Below are 15,303 nucleotides of genomic sequence, written 5' to 3'. Positions count from 1 at the left end.
ATACATATCAAAATTTTTCATCAAATTTGTATTTTAAGTAACAGAACACCAGTAAAAAGCAAATCTGAAAATCTTACATGTTTACTCCCTAGAAATAAAAGTTCAGTAAGCAAGTTACCCTATTCATCACAATACTGCCAGAGTGCCAAAGTAGTTGCTTGTCAATTCCACGTTTTATAAGAAAATCAGTTGTCATTTTGCATTGGATTATGAATATGAAAAAATAATTGTGAAGAACTATTTCACATGAATCACATTTTAAAAACTTCACTGTGAGGAATAATTTTTTTTCCATGCATTAACTTTACAAAGTTAGTATAAATAAATAGGGGTAATAAATACTGCAATAAACAGCAGTTTAAATACCATGTTTACTGGCAAAAGCTCTTAAGCAAGCTCTCCTCCTACTTTACACTGTCTTGTCAATAAATACAACCAAATTGTAAGTCAGTAAACTTCACAACATTCTGAAGGTGGGATTTTTTTTTTAAGCAGCACTATGAATGTAAGCGGAGTATTGGAAGAAAATGTCCAAGTGGCACAGAATTCAGTGAGACTACTCTCATCCCAAGACAGGCACTTACCAGGAAAGCTTCAGAGCAGTAGCATACACCAAGGGAAAGGACACAAAACTAAGGAGTCAGATGCAGATCTGATTCCATTCCCAGCTAATGCTAACCTGCTAAGTGACTGCAGGCAAGCCTACGCTCCTTCACAGCTTTTCATCTCAGATGCCTTAAACAGGGAAAAAAATTATTGTTCCTGATCTTGAGGTGTATGATTACAGTATGGCTTGTGTACTTCACCAGACAGGACAGAAGCACATAAATAAGGCAAGGCCTACGACTGCCAATTATTAATAATATCACTAGTATTGAGCAAATCGTATGTGCTTTTCTCCTTTTCAAAACAGCAGCCCATCAAGCCATTCCTAAATTCGGAGTAATCCATAGGCTGGTTCAGTTCTTACCCCTTCTGAAACTATCAAGAAGGATGACAGCTGTAGGAGTCTTTTGTGAAATTCCCATGTCCACCAGGATCACACTCACCCCACTACTCACACAGAAACATTGTATCATTACTGATCTTAAAAAATAACAAAAAAATAATAAAAAGAAAGTAAGTCCTAATAATCTTTTGACATGAAACAGAACGAAAAACCTTCTGGCAATAATACCTTAGTAAAGGGAGAAACATAGTAGAAGGAAAAGAAATAAACTTAATACTATAGAAGTCAGAAGGATGATTTTAACCTATTTCCTCTTAAGAATATTTTGAAATACATGTAAGCTCACTCCAGCTTTATAGACCCCTAAGTAATAATGAAAACATTAATAATTAAGTTTACAGTAAGCTATAACAGTATCTATGCTGTTTTGACAAATTTAAATCACTTGTGAAAACAGTCCCAATATACAGGCACCATATGATTTAATGATACAAGGAAGTACTGTCAATCTCCATTTAGAAGTGACATATGGCTATGCTTTTGAAAGTAAAGACTTTGGAAGCCATCAGCAGGCCAAATCTGTGCTGCTGATTCCACTGGTGGCCACAGCAGGCCATCCTCACAACAGGGTACAAGAAGTCCAACCTGGGTCCAGAACTTGGAAAGCAACTTCTGGTTTTGACTACATCACTTGCCAGAGCTCACAGAGACAGCCTGCAACACACTCAAAAATCAAAATTAAGAGTTTCAGTTCAGTTCCAATTTTAATTTACAGTACCTTCCTCCACCAAGGAACCACCTTCAGATAAAGAAGGGGATCTGAACACTACATAAGCTATGGCTACAGCTGGAAGAGAAGCAGTGTCTCACCTCCCAGGTGTCCAAATTTCATTGCAGGTACATTTACAAACTTCACATCGCAGCAGAGCCCTGCACACCACAGGTGTCACTGACCTTACCTGAACCTTTTCCAGCACCAAATGTCAGCGCTCCACACTGCTTGTCCCAGCTCACTCAGTCAAGATCTCCTCTCTTCACACACTCTTTCCCCAGCTCTGTGCCAGAAGACTGCCCTGCCTAACGCCATGTTCACGAGCTCCAGAGACACTGCGCATCCTCAGCCCACAGACCACGAGCGGCAGCAACCTGGAAGAACTTTAAGCTCTGAATGCGAGCAATCATACCAGTGAATTTAACAAGACTTGTCATCTGCTTCAAGATATTCACATGCTTACAGGATCGCCAGCTACAGAACCACTAATTTATGAACAAAGTGTATTAAGAGCATTCCGGATGAACAGGAAAAACATTAGTTACAAAATAATGGCATGATTACCTCTGATATTTTATGTGGAAAACTGACATTTAATATCTTTAATTATTCACACAAGAGCTATGAAAGAGAAAGGTTTTCTTCCTTGAAGGGAAAAATAAACATGGACAAATTCCTCTCACCATCACTCCTACACTCCTTTCCTAAATAAACCTCCTGCTGAAGCCAATGGACGTTTTGCAAGCAATGAGCTTGCAGCAAGCAGCCCCCAAAAAACTCCGAAGTGTCAAGGGCAAGCTTCTTAAATGTTCTGAGTTTACCTCCATACAGAAACCAGCTACGCTTCTCCTAAATTACATGCCTGCTTGACATGGCTTATCAGCTTGCTGTGCCAAGAGGGACAGTAGTGTGCAACAAACTTTTGGGAGCTTAGGCCAATTTTTGAAGCCTCCACAGGGCCCCTTGCTAAGCAGCTCATCACCTTCTATCTCGTGACACACCAGCCCTGCACTGGCACTCACCAAGCAAACCAGAACTCCTGTATGTCAAGACTGAATGACTAAAACCCATTCAAGAATAGTTACTTTAGTGAGAGTTGTGTAATAAAAGGAATCTTCCCTTTTACCAAAATAAAAGTTCCCTAAAGTAAATGGAGATTTCTAGTCATGGACAAATCTAACAAAATCTCTATTCTTGCCCTAACTAGGCGCATTATTTTCATTGCCTTTTTTTTTGAGCTACAAGGAAATGTATTTCTTCTCTTCCTCTAAAGTTCCTATTATGCCTTTTACTAAAAATGATACCCTACCCTTCACTTTGTTCAAGCCAGTTCAGCAGCAGGTGAGACATACATTTAGCACTATGCACAAAACCAAGGTCCACTACTCTCCAAGTGTGGGAAGATTTTGATCAGCACTTCACTGCCAGATCAACATTCCATGCACCCAAAAGACTTCATACCAAAACTAAAACCAGATAATGACTCAAGACCTTAGTCAAGGTCTCTGAGCTACTCTTGTTCAGTATCCTTTACTATTACTTGAAATAAAGAAAATGTCCTTAGCACTTACAGCACTCTCATGTGACTCTTACCTGAAAACACAGAAAATATAGTTCAGAAATCAGTACATTTGTATTCAGCCTTGATCAACATTTTGAAGCCTATCTGCCAGTTTTGAATTTCCAGATGCATTTTTACTTGGAAAAAACTGTTGCACCAATTACTTTTCATAGAACATGATCCTTGCCAGTAATGCTATAAAACCAAAAGCAGTATTCTCCTATACAACTAGTCTGTCATAAAAAATTTCAGTAATTGAATTTGGTATTTATACTCTGAGACCTGTACATACCAACCACACTAGACACAAAATCCAAAAACCTGAAATTTGGGTGTAAATCTGCAGGAACTGGAGAACAGCAGAATTCTCCCTTCAAACCAACTGCCCACAGTGGTTATCCCAGCCTTAACACTAGCTTTGTGATCATAATATCACACCAGAACAGCTGCTCCCAACAGCCCCCTTCAAGTCAGCATGTTTGGGACCATCACTTATCCTATGTCTGCTATCCACTGCCTGCAAAAGGTCAAGAGTATGTTATTAATCATTTGCATTTATGAGTACTAAGCTTACCCCAAATACATGTCTTGTCTTGTTTTTAATTATGTGTGGAATAGTGTCAAGAAGAAATGCTACCTCCCACTTCCCATTTTGGGCCAAACACAGGACAGTGACACCACGGGCAATTGTACGAGAAGTGCTCCAAGTGCTACTCATTTTATGTCATCTATAAATGTGACCCTAGAAATTTAGAACCTCATCTTTAAACTACCACTTCCACTTCACCTTAAAAGGTGCCGAATCCTTCAAAACTTATCGTAACTTTTCCCAGTATGAAGATAAAAAAAACAAAACACTGCTGCGTACCTGAAAGCTTAGGAATACTAGTAAATTAGTCACTAAGATACGTATTTCAAACTGATTGGTATATGCATTCATCAATGCCAAAAGAAAAAACAGCAACACAGAATGAGCATGGATGGAATTCTAATTAGCTCTCAGTTGAAGTGTTAAAACTGAACAACTCCTGTTGCAGCAGCATTACAGTTCTGCTAAACTTCTCACTGATTCTTGACCTCCAGAGTTTTCTAATTACCTATTCAGTTTACATTCTCATACTTTTCTACCACTGAATTTTAAAAGGACTTTACACTCTCATTAAATTTTCGACCCGTGTGTTGAACTTTGCATATTCTGATGTTACTTTGGTTTAAAACTTTCCCCCTAAGTCAATCAGCTGATTATCTTTACAAAGTTTAAGGGACAAGAAAAACCACTTGAAAAAAAAATAAATAAGTGAAGAGAGCTCTGAATATGCACAGCCTTTTAATTCCCAGGTTACTTGGAGGCACCTCTACATCCGAGCTTTGTATTCCAGCAGCAGCTATTAGCACCTGGAGAAGACATGTTTTCTGAGGTGCTAAATCCAGAACAAGCACCTTTCTCACAAAAAGTGGCAGCATGAGGACCTCTATCTTACCAACAACAACCAAGTTCTTTTTTCTTGTGTATAGTTTACATACTTACCCAGGAAGGCAAATGGGAATTACAGACAGACGAAGATGAAGCTGTCTCAAAGCCTTTGTCATGTGATAGTGACCTATAAAGTATCAAATAAAGGCACATCATCAGCACACCATGCTTCTACAATATTACAACTCACCACATCGCCAACAAGAGGAGAGATCCCAAAACTTGAAACTTGCTTCCTCCTCACCCCTATCCCAGGTAAGTTGCCATTAAAACAAGATGACAGTCGCAGGAAACCGTAAGGCGCAAACAAAAGATGCACCGTGTCTTTAGAGGGCATTAGGAGTGGGCAAATGGAGCAAATCATCTGAGTGTGCATCAGCAGGGTGGGTTATTTTTCCTCCATCTCTCTCTCTCTCTCGCACGGATGCATGTTTATGAACGCGCACAGACACATATACATACGCACAGGGATGCATCACGTAATTATTTACATGCACCCACAGTAACACTCGCATGTTTTATCAAAATAAAAGATAGAAAGTTGACCACCATCTGCAAGGAGGCATACATAACAATAACCCCCGGGAACTTACACAAGTGAGCGATCAATCCCCGCGCGTGGATAAGCAAAACAACGCAAAAATTAACAACAAGAATAAGCCGCCAGACCGCAGGTACGAGATCCACCCGGGGAAAGAGACAGACAGACAGAGCTACGGACGAAGGCTGCGAGGCTGGAGCACAGTTTCAGGTAATGCCCGCTGCCCCCCGGCAGAGCCGCCCGGAGCGCTGCGGCCGCCCAGCCGCCCCTCCGCCACCGCAGCCCGCGGGGAGCGACCCCCGGCCGCCGCGGGGGGAGCGGCGCTCGCAGCCGCCGCCCGCCCTCCGCCCACCCCCGCCCGTGCAAAGTGTAGGGCCACCGGAATCCGGGCTCCGGGGTGGGGTGGAAAGAAAAGGTATTAAATATGGAGAAAGACCGCCGTGACCCAGGGTTTTCCCGTCTCCCCCCCCCCCCGCGCCCCCCGCCCCCGGTCACCATCAAGTTTGCATCCTAGTTACAAAATGTCGATCTTGAAGGCTGACAAGACACAGGGAGAGGGGGAGAGAACGAGAGAGAGGGAGAGAGTGAGTGAGAGAGAGAGACGAGAGAGTCCATCTTGCTTTGAGGGGGGAGGAGAGGAGCAATAATGCAGCGCATAAATCTCACCCTCCCGGGGGAAAAGTCTGCACAACACCTTTGGGGGCGGGCGGGCGCGCAGGGAAGGGGCGGCGGCGCGGGGGGCTCCCCGGCCCTCCCAGCTGCCCTCCCCGGCGGGCTCCGGCGAGGCAGGCTGGCAGCAAACACCTCCCTGCTGCTCCCCTCCTCCTCCCCGCGGGCCCGTGCGATGATCCCGCTGCTGCCGCCGCCGCTGCCACCGGGGAGGAGGTGCCGCCGCCGGGAGAGCCCACATGGAGACCGGCACCCCGTCCCTGCCCCGGCGGCCGAGCCGGGCCCCTCCGCCGCCCCGCCGGGCTGCGGGACTTGGACGTGTCACCAGCAGGACGGGCAATGGTTTCGGCGCCCCAGGCCCGAGTGACCACCGCCGGCCTGGCGGCGCCCCGGCCTCCCCGCACACACTCACCTCCGCAGAAAACTTTTAACCGCGGGCCTCCCCCGGAAAAAGTGGCGAATCGGCCCCGCACACGGTTAAAGCCCCGCGGCCCCCCGGCTCGGCTGGCGGCGAGCGGGGGAGACCCGGGCACGGTCCTTCCCCGCCCCGGCGGGGAGGGAGGGAGGAGGCAGCAGGCAGGGAGGGAGGGGGCGGGCGGCCGCCTGCCGGTGCCTCTCGCCCCGCCGCCGTGCATGTCGCCTCGGCGGCTCTCGCATCGCTTCGTTCTACCTTCCTCATTCAGCGGCGGCAGCGGGCTGCCACCGATATTCCTAACGCAAACCTGCTGCCGTGCGGCGCCCGGGATTAACGCGACTGCCTCCTTCTCTCCTGCCTCCAACCCTTCCTTCCCCGTCCTCCTCCTCCTCCTCCTCCTCGCAAACCCACACTGGATCGGCTCTCCTCACAGCCATGCAAGTTTCATACATTGCAAATAAACCCGAGAGGAGGAAGAGCGAAGCGCCTGGCGGGGAGCGGGGGGAGGAGGAGGAGGAGGAGGAGGAGGGCTGCTTTCTGTAATTTACCAGCGACCCGATCTCGCAGCAGCAAATAACAGCCGAGCACCCATCCGGCTCCCGGCGGCCCGGAGAGACCCCCCCGAGGCGGCCGCCCCCTCCCCAAGGCGCCCCTCGCCAAGTTTTCTGTCATCGCGACCACCCAATGTCACAACTTACCTTCAGAAATAGGACTTCGCGCGGCCGAGGCCTGCCGCCACCTCCCCCCGGCCCCCGCCCGGCTTCCTCCCTCCCTTTCTCCCTCTCCACCTTAAACTTATTGACACAACATAATCCCGCATCCACGCCAAACTCCGGCAGGGCCGTCCGCCCGCCCCCCCCGCTGCCCACCGGGGCCGCCGCCGCCCCGGGTGCATCGCCGATGACTACCGGAAAACGCACAGCCCAACTCTCCGGCCGAGCCCGGCCGCTGCTGTTGTTGTCGGGGTCGGCGCCGGGGTTTTTCCTCCCGCTCCCCGTGCGGCCGCTGGATCGGCTGCTTCCCCCTCTCCGGTTTTATATCCCCCCCCCGCCCTTTCTGCCGGCGGCGGCGGCGCGGAGCCCCCCAGGCCGGCGGCAGCCGATACCGATCCGCGCACTCTCCCCCGCGCCTCGCCGCCCCTCGGGATGAAGTTTCGTTTCTGTCTGCCGCGATTTCCCTGTCAAGTCCCCCCCGGAGGCACGCACCGAGCGGCGGCCGGTGGCCATCCCTCCTCCTCCTCCTCGCCCTCCTTCCCCTTCCTCTCTCCGCCGCTGCTCTTGCCTCTCTCTCTGTGGCGGCGAGAGGTGCCTGGTTTCAAACGCAGCCTGGCACTGGCTGGCCTACCCCCGCCGCCTCTCGGGCTCGGCTCGCTGGTGTTTTAAATGCCCTGCGCTGTACCGCGATCCACTTGGCCCCCTCCTCGTCAAACACCCCCGGTCACCCCTGCCCTCCCGGCCGGGCGGAGGGCTGGCGGCACCAACCCACCGTCCTCCGCTGCCCAAACTTTCGAAACGAAGGCAGGGCTGGCAAGAGGGAGGAAAAGTGACTGGGAGCCGAGGCAGCCGCCGCGCCGGGCAGGGGAAGCTCCGCGCCTCCCTCCCGTCCGCCAGCGCAGCAAGAGGGGCGCTGGGGGCTGCCCCGCCGCTGGGGCGCGGAGCGTAAAGCGTGGGGCGAGGGCACCCCTACCTCTCCCTCTCTCCCTCCCTCCCTCCCTCCCTGCCTGCCGCTGCCCATCTCCGCCCGCCCGGTGCGGGTCGGCGGGCGGGGGCACTCACCTCGGCGGGGTGCGCACCGCGCCGCTGGGCCGGACGCGGCTCGCAGCGCAGCCCCTCCGCCTCGGCGCCCGCGGAACGCGGCTCCACACAGAGCCATGCAACCCGGGCAGCGCCACAACACTCCCCGCGATATAAGGCGCCCCGCCATTGGCCGGCGCGCTGAGCGACGGGCCCGCCGGCCACTCAGCGCTGCCGTTACACCCGCGGCCCGCGAGGGAGCCGCCGGCGCACACACTCCCCGCACACACTCACACAAAGATCGCCGCGCTGCCCCTCGCAGGGTTCGCGGAGCCCCCGGCGGCGGTGCCGGAGCGGGGCAGGGAGCGGGGGCCGCCCGGGGCAGCGCGGAGCCGTGCCGGCCACAGCGCCGGCAGCCACTGTCCATTGGCCGCCCGGGCAGCGCCGCGAGAGTAAACTACGCCTGCCCTGGGCAGCGCCGCGGGATAGCGGGGTGCGGGCTCGGCCCGGCCCGGCGCACCCCGAGCAGACCCCCGATAACTTACTCGGCCGAGTTGGGCGAGTTTCATTCAGAGGCCACAGCGCGGCGAGCCAGAAGTTGCGGGAGGCAGCAGCGCATCCGCGCAGCCCCTGCTGGGGCAGTAAACACGGGGAGCCACCCCCGCGGCCCTCGGGCGGGCCGGGCCGGGCCGGCGCTGCCCCCTGACCCGGCCAGGGGGCTTCAGGCAGCGGCGCCGCGCGGGGATGCGGAGGAGCTCCGGGCGGTGCCCCCTGCCGTAGGAATCCTCGCCCAGGCGTGGCGGAGAGGCCCTCACCGGGCCAGCATCGACAGCACGGCCGACTTCACATCGGCTTCCCACAGAGACCGCTCTGCTGGCAGAACTAGCCGACTATAACGCTGGGGTCCGCGCCACGCTCCGTGCCCTGGCCCGCTCCTCTGCCCTGCACCTCGCGGACCGTACCAAGCACATGGGTGTGAAATTAATTCGAGAATTTCTGTGGCTCACGGGCTGGTACGCACAAAGCGACAGTGTGAGGCCGGCAGCTTTTACGTGGCTGCATGGCGGTTGTGCTGACGGGTGTTGGAAACGTAGTCTAACTTTTTGGGAGAAGCTCCCTTCCACTACAGAAATCAAACACAGTGTGGAAGCATACTGTGTACACTGCCCCTGTGTATAAATGTTCACGAGGGCCTGAACATATGTGACATGAGACCCTCATGGTTTTTAAGCAGAAGACACGTGGCATTTATTCTTAGAGTTAGGAAGAACTAATTTTTTTGTGCACCTCTGTCTCTAGGTGGGATGCTGACTTCCAGCCAAGCAATTGTCATATTAGAAAAAAAAAATAAAAAAAATCTTAAGAAATAATAGTTATAATAACAGTGGAAATGTACTAATTTTTTTCCAGTAGGAGAGCAATGTTTGTGTTTCATGATGGCTTTACACATCCAAGGATGTTGCAGAGTTTATTCCATATATTCTCAGTCCTGAGCTTTTTCCCAGTGTAATATGGTTAATTGCAGCATCTTCCCATGGCTTGTCCACTCTTCTTTCATTCCCCAGCCCCTTTTCTCAGGATGGCAGAATTATGTTAAATAACTGTGAAATAATATTTCTTATGTCTGAATAATACAATGCAGTAAAGTACAAGCTATATTAGAAAACCAAATTGTATCCATGTTTCTGAGGAAGCATTTTAAATTAGCCTGCACGTATTTTCTTAAGATGTGACAAAAGTATTGTAAACGCCCCACCCTCTTGTTTTTTGTAAGCAGGGGTGGGTTTGTCAGTTCCGGAATAATATAAAAATAACAGCATAAACATATTCTTGTTATTAATGCGTTCTACTACAGTATTTCATTGTCACGACCATCTATCCACTGGAAGTCAGTTGCACATCAAGGTCAGAGGCTGAGACACTGGCAAGTGAAGGCACACACATTTCATTAGTCAAATATGAAAAGGTTGGCCTAATTTTTAGGCAGAGCTTCCTCCTATCATTTCCAGATTGTGCAGTGCTTTGCAGTAGTTGGTAAGCAGCATCTTTTCAGCATGCATAAACAGTTACTGGAGAGAGTAAGAGGCCTAATCCAGACAGTTCAAACTTACATGGTATAGTTTCTTACATGTCAGTATTAGTGCTATTAGTGCCTTGTTTCCTGGATTCTTTTACCCATATTAATAACACTACACCATGAAGCTCTCATATCTTCATTGCTAAAATCCTGTCAAAGCAGGTAATTACTGAGCAATATAAGCGATGTAGGCACTCGATAGTACACATGAATTTCATTTTAAAGGTTGTTTCATTTTGTTGTTAACAGATCTCTCTATTATACTTGGTACCTTTGCTGGCCATTTCAGAAAAGAGGCCAAGATAAGGACACCTTGCATGTAATGTAGTTTTTTACAGCTGTACAAAATAGATATACAGTGGTTCTAAGTAGAACAATTGTGTTTTGTGTCTGCTTCATACAGTTACAAATGGTTTGTGAGTTAGTTGCAAGGCAGGCCACCTATTAGGTCTGTAGAAGCACAAGGATTTTTTCACCCTTTAAGAGAGATGAGTTAGCTGAGCTATGCTGGTATGTTCAGAAAATAGAATGCTTGCATTTCCACTGCCTTTGATTTGTTCTGTCCATAGTGAAAGAGAGAGCTGTATTTTCTTGGGTTGTCAATCCAGGACCTTTTGCAAACACTGATGTCATGAAGAGGAGAGGATAGTAAATATTTCTGGGTTTCCATTTTTCTGTATGTGATTTCAAGCAAATTAATCTCTTTTTATGCCCACTTGGAGATATTTCTGGCTTTCATCAGCTGCTGTTATCAAGAGTTTTAAGGCGTTAGTAAGTGTGAGGAATTTTTCAAGGGACAGCAAGACAGCAAGTGCTGAAATTTTTTAAGTTACTTGCTCATTATTGTTTTAGAACTCCGCTCAAGTTGCATTTCTAGATTTTTCTGCAAAAACTTGTGTCATCAGGTGAGACTTTCCTGTCACTTGTGTGTAACTGGTATAAGTTTTTGAGAGTGATGCCCTACCTTGTGGCAGGCTCACACTGGCTGCTGTGCACAGCCAGCCTGCACTGAAGTTGGTGCAGTTCAGCTCAGATAAAGCGTTTGTTCAGTTGCGTGCACAGGGGGATTTGGGGCTTCCAAGATGCATGTCCATGGCATTTGTGTGAGTTCATCTGGGTTTGCCTGCTTTGTGCTCAACTGGCAGAGGGGTATCTCCCTCCCAACTGCATGTCCCCTTCTAATTAATCCATGGCAAAACATAAAAGACATAAGCAGCCATGTGTCTGTGCTCTGTCAAGAGAGAAAAAATATTTCCATTCACTTTGTTCTTATTTAATAACAACAGGGAAAATAGTAGCATTGATATAAATAATAGTAATGGGGACAATTTTATTTTTTTTTTAACTCCTTTCCTTGGGGGCCTGCCATGGAGCTCAGCAGTGCTGGGGAGGGGACTGAGTTGGATCCTTAATTACCATCTTCTCTTTTTCTCCTGCCCAGGGCAGAAGCTACCTGCTGCCTGTGGAATTGACCTGTCCACTGGTAGCCCTTCCAGTCTGAGGTAGACACATGTTCCATGGCCACTGTAAATGAATTCAGATAATAAAAAGGAAGCTTGGAGTAGCCAGCTGCAGCCTGAGCCTGCAGGCCCTGGATCCCTTTGAGCTGCTACCATGGCTGACTACAAGTGACGGTTGTCATGTGAGCAGGGAAGGAAGGCCATAAGGCAACTGTGGGAGCATATGCTTTATCTGCGTTAAGCTTTGCACACAGCCTGGGGAGAAGCATGGGGAAGAAAGGGTGAGGCAGATGCAGCCTTATGGAGAACGTCCCACCTCTGTTGCTTTTTTCCTGTGGCCTGTGCCCACCCACAGTCCATGGAATAGCGTGGCATCCTCCAGGTTAAAAAACACTGGAGCAGGACAATACATTAGTGGGCCTATTTTCCTCCCCAATGCACTTGTATAACATGGTAACATTAATAGCAATTTATGTGCAAGCAGTGAAGGGAGGAGGCATTTTAGCTGAACTAAAGCTGCAGAATATTCACTCCAGAGTAGGAACAGAGCCACAGGATCAGTGCAGGACAGCCATTCTTCAAGAAGCACACTTCTAGGAAGTTATTGTTCCCACCTCAGCTCCACTTTCAGTTTCTTGAGAACTCAACAGAAGTTTGTAGAAGTCAAAGAAAGGGCCAACTTGTTCTGTTCATTTCTCTGTAGGAGGGCACAGTTATACTCTGACTATATTTCTTTGTTCCTATTCCTTACTCCTGTTCTTTCACAACATTAAAATAATCAGGGTATTTTCTTTATAATTTTGAGATTCTGCTTCTGAGTGTTCTTTTTCTATACTAGTGTATCTAATCATCTAACTCCTACTGTCTCCTATCAACTGGGTTTGTTTTTTTTTTTTTTCAATGCCTCTTTTTACTAGAGGAGCATTAGTAACTGCAACCCTTTAACAGAGCCAGACATTAAGAGCATTGGATCCTACAAGCAACCTCTGGCCTAAGTTACTACCACTTTCAATTGACAAGTTAGACACAAGAGCAGGAAGGGGAACAGACAGGTGAAATGACCTGCCAGGAGTCTCACAGTATGGAAGCAGCAAAGTCAAAAATCAAATCTGAGCTTCCAACTTCTAGTGCATTGCTCCATCCATTTCTTTCTCTGCTACTCTGAGATTTCTCTTTCATAGTTCCTCCCTTTTTCAGAAAAATATAACTCCACCTTGAAGAACTATTTACCATTTTTTTCCTGCTTCATAAGGAATGAATAATAGGTTAGCCAGAACATCCACGTCCATTTGAGTCTATCATCTCCGTGAAAAACTCCATCTGACCCTGCAAGACATTTAGGTATATATTAAACTAATATATATTAACTAACCATACTAGGGTACATGAAGTATACAATGTCAAGAATAGTGAAGCAATTGTCTGCTAATCTCTAAACTCAGTAGATTTTCCTTGTTCTTATAGAAGTATACTGCAGTACACAAAATACCGGTTCAGACCTTCTTGCCTGATGTAGTGTAGCCCTTTGAGTCAGTCTAGTGCAAGCAAATCAGTTTCCACAGCCAATGACACTCAAAAGCAGCGGGTCTGTCATTCACATCCAGTAACTTGGGATTCCTTCCCTCACTGACAAAGTCCCTGTTGAGAGCTGGGCCAAAGCATGGCAGCTTTCCCTCAATGCCACACTTCCAATTTTTACAATTCTGTTTTAATTCTCATGTAAACTGCAATAACATCTAACTGCTTTGAGCATAAAATGTAATTGGAACTCATATTTCAATTTTAGATTGTTTGCCCCTTATTACATTTTAGTGCTATCAAGTAGGTTTCTTCCTCTTCCACCCAAGGGTCTCTTTTTCATATCTCTGTTTCTGGTATTATTAAAGCATTTATTTTTTTGCTTGTTATTCTTTTTCTATAAATGTTCATAGTGCTTTAAAGAAACTACAACTCTGTTCTAGTGTCTTTCTTCAACCTCCAGAGTACCACCAGAGACTTCAAAGCTACCTCACAAATATGTATTTACTTCTGTCTAGAAGAATGAGGACAATCAAGGAGCAAAAAGTGCTGAGCCTGGTAGGGCCACTGCTTAGCTGAAGAGGATGTTGTTGAGTCTGTGCTTGACAAGTGTCAAGTGCCTACAGTGACTCAAGTGAAAGAGCAGCACCCATGAGGTCTGAGCATGAATCCTTGCAGCTTGGTGAGCTTCTCAGAGGCATGGCTAACTGCCCCACTGCCACACTTGGAGTTATGTTCATCCTGAGACCACAGCACGATTTTTTTTGGCCACACAATGTTGCTACCATTTGTAAAGTAAACAAAGCAAGTGACCATTTGACCCTGAATAACAAAAGTATGCATTAGTCATTGTACTACTCAAAGACAAGGTATTTGACTCTTAACTTTTTATATCTAGGGAAATACGGAGCACTGCAGATGTAACATTTGGGATCTTGTTCATCTCTCCAAAGAGGCAGAGATCAGGCTTTTATTCCTTCAGGTGGTGACACAGTGAAGACAGAGAACACCACAAAGAAGTCCTGGCTCAGCTCCTGTCAAAGAGAAAAAAACACCCAATCCAGTGAAGCACAAAGACAGGGAACCACATCTAGTGTTTCCTTTTGGAAGCATTGCTTTTGTAATTAAAATTTTAAGCTTTACAGAAAGATGTAGGGTGGGGAGCAGATCTGGATGGATCTTGAGACCTTCTAGGAGGAAAAAGAGAAAAGGAAGGAAAAAAATTCGTATCTTGGACTAGTAACACCTACTATAAATATTCTTGTAGGAGCAAGGCTGTGCACTGCTTCAGTGCATCCAGGTGAGAGGCCTCGTGAGAGGAAATTTAATCAGAACATTGCATTGTTTCTGTTCCACTAGGTTCAAATGGAGAAGAAGGCGAAACTTTAAAAAGGGCACTTTCTCCTGCTCCTCCCTGTTCCAGCATGAGAATCCTTGTCAGGCCAGCCTGTAAGAACTGGCTCTTTTGGAAATATATGGTGTGCCTTCCTGTGTGCCTTCTTAATGGGGCTTTTCCCTGAAGTCAGCAGGTTCTCATGGCTTTCCCCAGTGCCAAGTGCTGCAGCAAGGAAGATACTTTACTCTAGGAAGCAGGCAAATTCCACATTGCCTGTCTGCCAGCCCTACTTGGTTTAGCCCTCAAACACCAGTGGTGGGTATGCATTTCCCTTGTTCTGATTGTCTGCAGCTCTAGCTTAAGCACTTGTTTGTGTTGAAATCTCTGTATCACTAGAAGTTACATCCTTCACTGGTTGTAATGCTGTGTCTCCTCCTAACTTTATAAAAGGTAGAGCTGATCCATATTTTAATTTTTAACTCCATCAGCAAAAAATCAGTTTGATAATACTATCCCATTTCTTTTCAAATTATGATTTTTGTCAGTTGTTGGTTTGGGGGTTTATATCTCTGAAGGGGAGGTAGAAGTACCTATATTTGCATGCAAAATTTTAAGTTTTCAAATGCTTTCAAAATTAAGAATTTTCATGTTTCAAATAAAAAAAAAATCCTTAAAAGTGCTCCAACCTGAACATAGCATTTTTAGTACACTTTCCCTGGCCTTCAGCATCAATTTTCTTCAACAAATATTTTGGAAAAATAATCAGTCCAGTTTGACACGAGTGATCTGTTGTAATTT

The 15,303-nt window shown here is 47.5% G+C and overlaps 1 protein-coding gene and 1 long non-coding RNA gene across 33 annotated transcripts in view; both read right to left on the bottom strand.

Annotated features, from left to right (window-relative positions):
* The window catches only part of BBX (BBX high mobility group box domain containing), a 136,882-nt gene extending 128,045 nt beyond the window's left edge, over nucleotides 1-8,837 (bottom strand). For 5 of the 32 annotated variants that reach the window (XM_086883230.1, XM_086883262.1, XM_086883263.1 and 2 more), the window contains exons 1-2: nucleotides 8,157-8,292; nucleotides 4,811-4,883 (exon numbers count right to left, since the gene is read on the bottom strand). The gene's annotated coding sequence lies outside the window, so the exon portion shown is untranslated. Of the gene's footprint in view, nucleotides 1-4,810; nucleotides 4,884-6,378; nucleotides 6,605-7,301; nucleotides 7,501-7,586; nucleotides 8,107-8,156; nucleotides 8,319-8,659 lie in introns of those variants that run through there. The other 27 variants (XM_086883237.1, XM_086883242.1, XM_086883221.1 and 24 more) reach the window with 19 other exon arrangements.
* Nucleotides 8,838-10,057: 1,220 nt separating this feature from the next.
* Nucleotides 10,058-14,888, bottom strand: LOC111940299 (uncharacterized). The gene is made up of 2 exons (XR_015285080.1): nucleotides 12,882-14,888; nucleotides 10,058-11,422 (listed from the first exon to the last, which is right to left on the bottom strand). It is a non-coding gene; the product is annotated as an uncharacterized LOC111940299 (long non-coding RNA).
* Nucleotides 14,889-15,303: the final 415 nt, after the last annotated feature.

The sequence above is a fragment of the Cyanistes caeruleus genome, chromosome 3 (genome assembly GCF_971803275.1).
Source record: "Cyanistes caeruleus chromosome 3, bCyaCae1.hap1.1, whole genome shotgun sequence".
Taxonomy (NCBI): Eukaryota; Metazoa; Chordata; class Aves; order Passeriformes; family Paridae; genus Cyanistes; species Cyanistes caeruleus.
The sequence above is the reverse complement of the archived record's forward strand: the minus strand, read 5'-3'. Positions and strand labels throughout refer to the sequence as shown.